This window comes from Cebus imitator, unplaced genomic scaffold (assembly GCF_001604975.1).
Source record: "Cebus imitator isolate Cc_AM_T3 unplaced genomic scaffold, Cebus_imitator-1.0 Scaffold181, whole genome shotgun sequence".
Lineage (NCBI taxonomy): Eukaryota > Metazoa > Chordata > Mammalia > Primates > Cebidae > Cebus > Cebus imitator.
In genome coordinates, this window is record NW_016107496.1 from 1,092,433 (window position 1) to 1,098,916 (window position 6,484).

The window sequence follows — 6,484 nt, forward strand, 5'->3', positions numbered from 1 at the left end:
TCTGATCTTCTCCCCTCCTTTTCTTATCTAATAAGAGCAGGAGATCCATTTTAGGGACCATATGGCCTGAATTCTAACTTAGAAAAGAATGTGTTTTGAGAAGAACAGTCTGGAGGACTGCAGCGTTTCACATTCTTCAGGGCTTGGTTCAGTTCCTTGGAGCCATGTTGTCTCCACATCTTCATTTCAGAATAAAATATTGGCTTTCCCTTGGCATCATCAAAAAGTCCATTGACTTGGTATTCTTAGAACAAAGAAACATTTAATACATATATGTATTTTTTCCATTTTAAAATGCATTTCTTCTTACATACACACTGAGCACAAAACATGTGTCCTGGAGCCTGTTCGTAAGAGTCCTGAGAACTAATCGTATACAACCAGTTGTATACACCCATTTCTCTTGCCCGATTGCCCTAGACAGAACTTCCAATACTATGTTGAATAGGAGTGGTGAGAGAGGGAATCCTTGTCTTAAAAATATAGAATGCTTCATGAAATTTGCATGTCATCCTTGCCCAGGGACCATGCTAATCTTCTCTGTATCGTTCCAATTTTAGTATATGTGCTGCTGAAGTGAGCACAGACATATGATTTTAAAAGCTGTAAGAGGTGGGAGGCTGAGGAGGGAGGATCACCTGATCCCAGGGAGGTTGATGCTGCAGTGAGCTGTGTTCATGCCACTGCACTCCAGCCTGGGCAACAGAGTGAGACCCAAACAAAAAAAAAAAAAAAAGTGAAAAAAAAGAAAGAAAAGTGAACCTTGAGGAATTCCTTAAACCAAAAAAGCATGCAAATGATTCCTAACTATAGGTCTGAGTGTTCCCTGAGGGCTTAAGTAAAGGAGAATAAAGAACAAGGTGCAGGTGGTGGGGGGCCGGGCGTGGTGGCTCACACCTGCAATCCCAGCGCTTTGGGAGCCCTAGGTGAGCAGATCACTGGAGGCCAGGAGTTCCAGTCCAGCCTGGACAACATGGCAAAACCCCATCTCTACCAAAAATACAAAAATTAGGCTGGGCGCAGTGGCTCAAGCCTGTAATCCCAGCAGTTTGGTAGGCCATGGTGGATGGATCACCTGAGGTCCAGAGTTTGAGACCAACCTGGCCAACATGGCGAAACACCATTTCTACTAAAAACACAAAAATTAGCTGGGGAAGGTGGTGGCCACCTGTAATCCCAGCTACTCGGGGAGGCTGAAGCAGGAGAATTGGCTTGAACCCAGGAGGCGGAAGTTGCAGTGAGCTGAGATCATGCCACTGCACTTCAGCCTGGGTGACAAAGAGAGACTCCGTCTGGAAAAAAAAAAAGGTGGTGGTGGGAAGGCATGTGCTGGATACTATTACTAAAAGATCGATCAAATATGACTATTCTCCTTCAGGAGCTTAAAATCTAGTACATCATCACATGGAGGAAAAGGTTTTATTTTTTCACTATGCCACATAGCTAGGAATAATATTTATATAGTGCCTGTGGTTTACAGAAAGTTTCACCTCTGTTATCTCATTTAATCTATACAGCAGGTATCTGGAATAGATAATTCTTTATCTTATACACGTAAGAAGACAAAGACTCACATAAGGTATTGATCTTGGGTACATCTAAATTTGAGTTTAATTCTCTTTCAACTATTTTTTTTTTCTGCCAAGGTCACTTCTGGTAAAGTGTCCACCATTTCAGAGATATTTATTAGCAATAAACTACAAGTACTTACTTCAGGAAAAAGGCGATAAAAACAAACCACCACCACCAACAAAAACTGCAAGCACTAAGTGAAATTTACCTGATTAAGTTTCCTACCATGGAAGATGTGCTGGGAAAAGAGCAGAGACTTAATAAAATTCTATAATTAAAAACAAATATTAGGCCGGGCGCGGTGGCTCACGCCTGTAACCCCAGCACTTTGGGAGGCTGAGGTGGGCGGATCACAAGGTCCAGAAATCCAGACCATCCTGGTGAAACTTGTCTCTACTAAAAATACAAAAATAAGCCAGGTGTGGTGGCAAGCACCTGTGCTCCCAGCTACTCTGGAGGCTGAGGCGGAAGAATCGCTTGAACCCAGGAGGCAGAGGTTGCAGTGAGCCGAGATTGTGCCACTGCACTGCAGCCTGGCGACAGAGCAAGATTCCGTCTCAAAAAAAAAATATATATATATCTGGGCCAGGTGGGGTGGCTCATGCCTGTAATCCCAGCACTTTGGGAGACCAAAGTGGGAGGATCCCTTGAGCCCAGGAGTTCAAGACCAGCCTGAGCAACATAGAGAAAACCTGTCTCTTTAAAAATGCAGAAGTTCGTTGGACATGGTGTTGTGCACCTGCAGTCTCAGCCATTCAGGAGGCTGATGTAGGAGGATCACCTGAGCCTTGGGAGGTCAAAGCTGCACTGAGCCTTGATTGTGCCACCGCACTCCAGCCTGGGCGACAGAGACCCTCTCTCTCTCTCTCTCTCTCCTCTCTCTCTCTCTCTCTCTCTCTCTCACACACACACACACACACACACACACACACACAGAGTCTGAAATCACACCCTAAGATGGCTATAATAAAAAGCACAAGGCCGGGCCTGGTGGCTCACACCTGTAATCCGAGCACTTTGGGATGTCAAGGCAGGTGGACCAATTGAGGTTGGGAGTTCGAGACCATGCAGAAATCCCGTCGCTACTAAAAATACAAAATTAGCTAGGCGTGGTGGTGGGTGCCTGTAATCCCAGTTACTTGGGAGGCTGAGGCAAAAGAATCACTTGAACCCAGGAGGCAGAGGTTGCAGTGAGCTGAGATCATGCCGTTGCACTTCAGCCTGGCAACAAGAGCGAAACTTCGTCTCAAATAATAATAATAATAATAATAAAATAAAAAGCACAAATAGTAACAAGAGTTGTTGAGGATGTGGAGAAACTGGAACCCTTATACGCTGCTGCATGAATGTAAATGACACAGTCACTTTGAAAAACAGTTTGGCACTTCCTCAAAATGTTAAACACAGAGCTACCATATGACCCGGAAATTCCACTCTTACACCCAAGAGGAAAAGAAAACGTGATGACACAAAAGCTCACACACGAATGTTCATGGCAATGTTATTCATGATAACCAAAAAGGAGAAACAACCAAACATTTACCAGCTGCTGAGTCAGTCAATCATGGTATATTCTTACAATGGAATCTCATTCAGTAATAAAAAGGAATGAAGTACTGATACATGCATAAATAAATGAACTCTGAAAACATTACGTTCACTTTGGGAGGCTGAGGCAGGAGGATTGTTTGAGCCCCAGAGTTCAAGACCAGCTTGGACAATATTCTGAGATCCCATCTCTACAAAAAAATTTAAAAATTGGCAGGATATTGTGGCACATTACTATGGCCTACCTACATAAGAGGCTGAGGCGGGAGGATGGTTTGAGTTTGGGAGGTCAAGGCTGCAGTGAGCCAAGACTGCGCCATTACATTCTAACCTGAGTGACACAGTGAGACCGGTCTTAAAAAGAAAAAAAGGCTGGGCATGGTGACTCAGACCTGTAATCCCAGCACTTTGGGAGGCCAAGGCAGGAGGATTATTTGAGTTTAGGAGTTTGAGACCAGCCTGGGCAACACAGGAAGACCCCATCTAGGAAGAAAGGAAAGAAGGAAGGGAGAGAGGGAGGGAAGGAAGAGAACGAAGGGAGGGAGGGAGGGAAGGAAGAGTACGAAGGAAGGAAGGAAGGGAGGGAGGGAGGGAAAGAAAACATGCTAAGTGTTATAAGCAAGACTGAAAAACACTACTTATTATATGATTCCATTTACATAAAATGTCTAGAATGGACAAATTTATAGAGACAGAAAGTAGATTAGCGATTGCCTGGGACTGGTAGGGAGAAGTAGTACAGGAAGGGGTTGGGGAAAATGGGTAGTAATAATGGATACAGGATTTCTTTGTGGAGTGGTAAAAACAATCTAAAATTGACCATGGCGATGGTTGCACAACTTTGTGAAAGTCCTAACAACCATTAAATTGTGTTTTTGTTGTTGTGGTGGTGGTTGGTTTCTTGAGAGGGAGTCTCATTCTGTTGCCCAGGCTGGAGTGCAGTGTGGCGCAATCTCAGCTCACTGTAACCTCCGTCTCCCAGCCTCAAGCAATTCTTGTGCCTCAGTCTCTCGAATAGCTGTGATTATAGGCGTGCACCACCATGCCCAGCTAATTTTTTGGTATTTTTGGTAGAGACTGTTTTGCCATGTTGGTCAGGTTGATCTTGATCTCTCAACCTCAGGTGATTTGCCTGTCTTGGCCTCCCAAAGTGCTGGGATTACAAGTGTGAGTCACTGTGCCTGGCCAAGTTGTGTACTTTAAATTGGTGAGTTGTATGGTATGTTAATTTCTTTTTTTTTCTGAGTCTGAGTCTCGCTCTGTCGCCCAGGCTGGAGTGCAGTGGCATGATCTTGGCTCACTGCAACTTCTGCCTCCCGGGTGCAAGCAATTCTCCTGTCTCAGCCTCCCAAGTAGCTGTGATGACAGGTGTATGCCACTACACCTGGCTAATTTTTGTATTTTCAGTAGACATGGAGTTTCACCATGTTGATCAGGCTGGTCTTGAACTCCTGACCTCAGGGGATCCCCCTGCCTCGGCCTCCCAAAGTGCTGGGATTACAGATGTGAGATACTGCACCCAGCCTGGTATGTTAATTATATTAATAAAGCATTAAAAAAAAAAAGGCTGGACATGATAGTTCATGCCTGTAATCCCAGCACTTTGGGAGGCTGAGGCAGGTGGATTGACTGAGGTCAGGAATTCCAAACCCAGAAGACCTCTGCTTTACTAAAAAAAATTTTTTTTTTTTTTTTTTGCTCAGGTGGGAGTGTTAAGTGGTTTGATCTTGGCTCGCTGCAACCTTCTCTCAGGTTCAAGCAATTCTCCTGCCTCAGCCTCTCAAATAGCTGGGATTACAGGCATGTGCTACCACGCCCAGCTAATTTTTTGTATTTTTAGTAGAGACAGGTTCTCCATGTTGGTCAGGCTGGTCTTGAACTCCTGACCTCAGGTGGTCTGCCTGCCTCGGACTCCCAAAGTGCTGGGATTACAGGCATGAGCCACCGTGCCTGGCTATTACCTAGTTTTGTTCACTGAATAGGTCTAGAAATACTGTCATTCCAGTAACAAAAATTTCCCTTAGCACCGAGATTGTGACTTTTAAAAATGATTCTGGGGCCGGGTATGGTGGCTCGCGCCTGTAATCCCAGTACTTTGGGAGGCCAAGTCTGGTGGATTACTTGAATTTAGGAGTTTGATACCAGCCTGACCAACATGATGAAAATTTGTCTTTACTAAAAATATAAAACTTTGTCTTCCCAATTGTACTCAGAAAAAAAGAAAAAGAAAATACAAAAATTAGCCAGGTGTGGTGGTGGATGCCTGTAATCTCAGTACTCTAGAGGCTGAGCCAGGGGAATCACTTGAGCCTGGGAGGTGGAGGTTGCAGTGAGCCAAGATTGCACCACTGCACTCCAGCCTGGGCAACGGAGTGAGACTGTTTCTCAATAAAAAAAAAAAAAAAAAATTAATAAATAAACCCCAAAAAACTATTCCGGCCAGGCATAGCAGCTCATGCCTATAATCCCAGCACTTTGGGAGGCTGAGGTAGGCGGATCACTTGAGATCAGGAGTTTGAGACCAGCCTGGCCAACATGGTGAAACCCCATCTCTACTGAAAAATAAAAATAAAAATTAGCTGGATATGGTGACGCACACCTGTGATCCCAGCTACTTGGGAGGCTTAGTTGAAAGAATTGCTTGAACCCGGGAGGCTGGGGTTGCTGTGAGCCAAAATTGTGCCACTGCACTCCAGCCTGGGCAACAGAGTGACACTCTGTCTCAAGAAAGAAAGAGAGAGAGAGAGAGAAAGAGAGAGAAAACTAAATAAATCTGAATAAAGTATGGACTTCAGTTAACAATAATGTATTGATATTGGCTCATTAATTGGGGAAAATATACTAATGTGAGATACTAATAATAGAGTAAACTGGGTATATGGAATTTCTCTGTATCTTTGCAATTTTTCTGTAAATTGAAAACTATTCTACAACAAAAAAATGATTTTAAAAAACTATTTTCTACTACAAAGAATTAGGGCTTTAAAAAAAATCAGAGCTTCTGGAAGAGAAAGAATCAGGGCTTTTTAGAGAAATTGCTAATTCCTGGTCTGAAGCATGAAATATTCACAGTGTGCCTGGTACATCTTGTTATGCCAGAAAGCAAAGAAGTTATCCAAAAAATTAGTGGGATTGTCAAAAGGCTACAGGAGCCAACATAAAGAAGCTGCTATTGGCCCCAAACAGGACACTATAAGCATTCAAAAAAACAATGACTGCAATTGAAAGAGACACACTGATCATATTTTTCAGATCATTAATTCATGAGATTTTTTTTTTTTTTTTTTTTTTTTTTGGGACGGAGTTTCGCTCTTGTTACCCAGGCTGGAGTGCAATGGCACGATCTCGGCTCACCGCAACCTCC

The 6,484-nt window shown here is 43.6% G+C and overlaps 1 non-coding gene across 1 annotated transcript; it reads right to left on the reverse strand.

Annotated features, from left to right (window-relative positions):
* Positions 1–476: 476 nt before the first annotated feature.
* LOC119473748 lies at positions 477–584 on the reverse strand. Its single transcript, XR_005202973.1, has one exon. It is a non-coding gene; the product is annotated as a U6 spliceosomal RNA (small nuclear RNA).
* Positions 585–6,484: the final 5,900 nt, after the last annotated feature.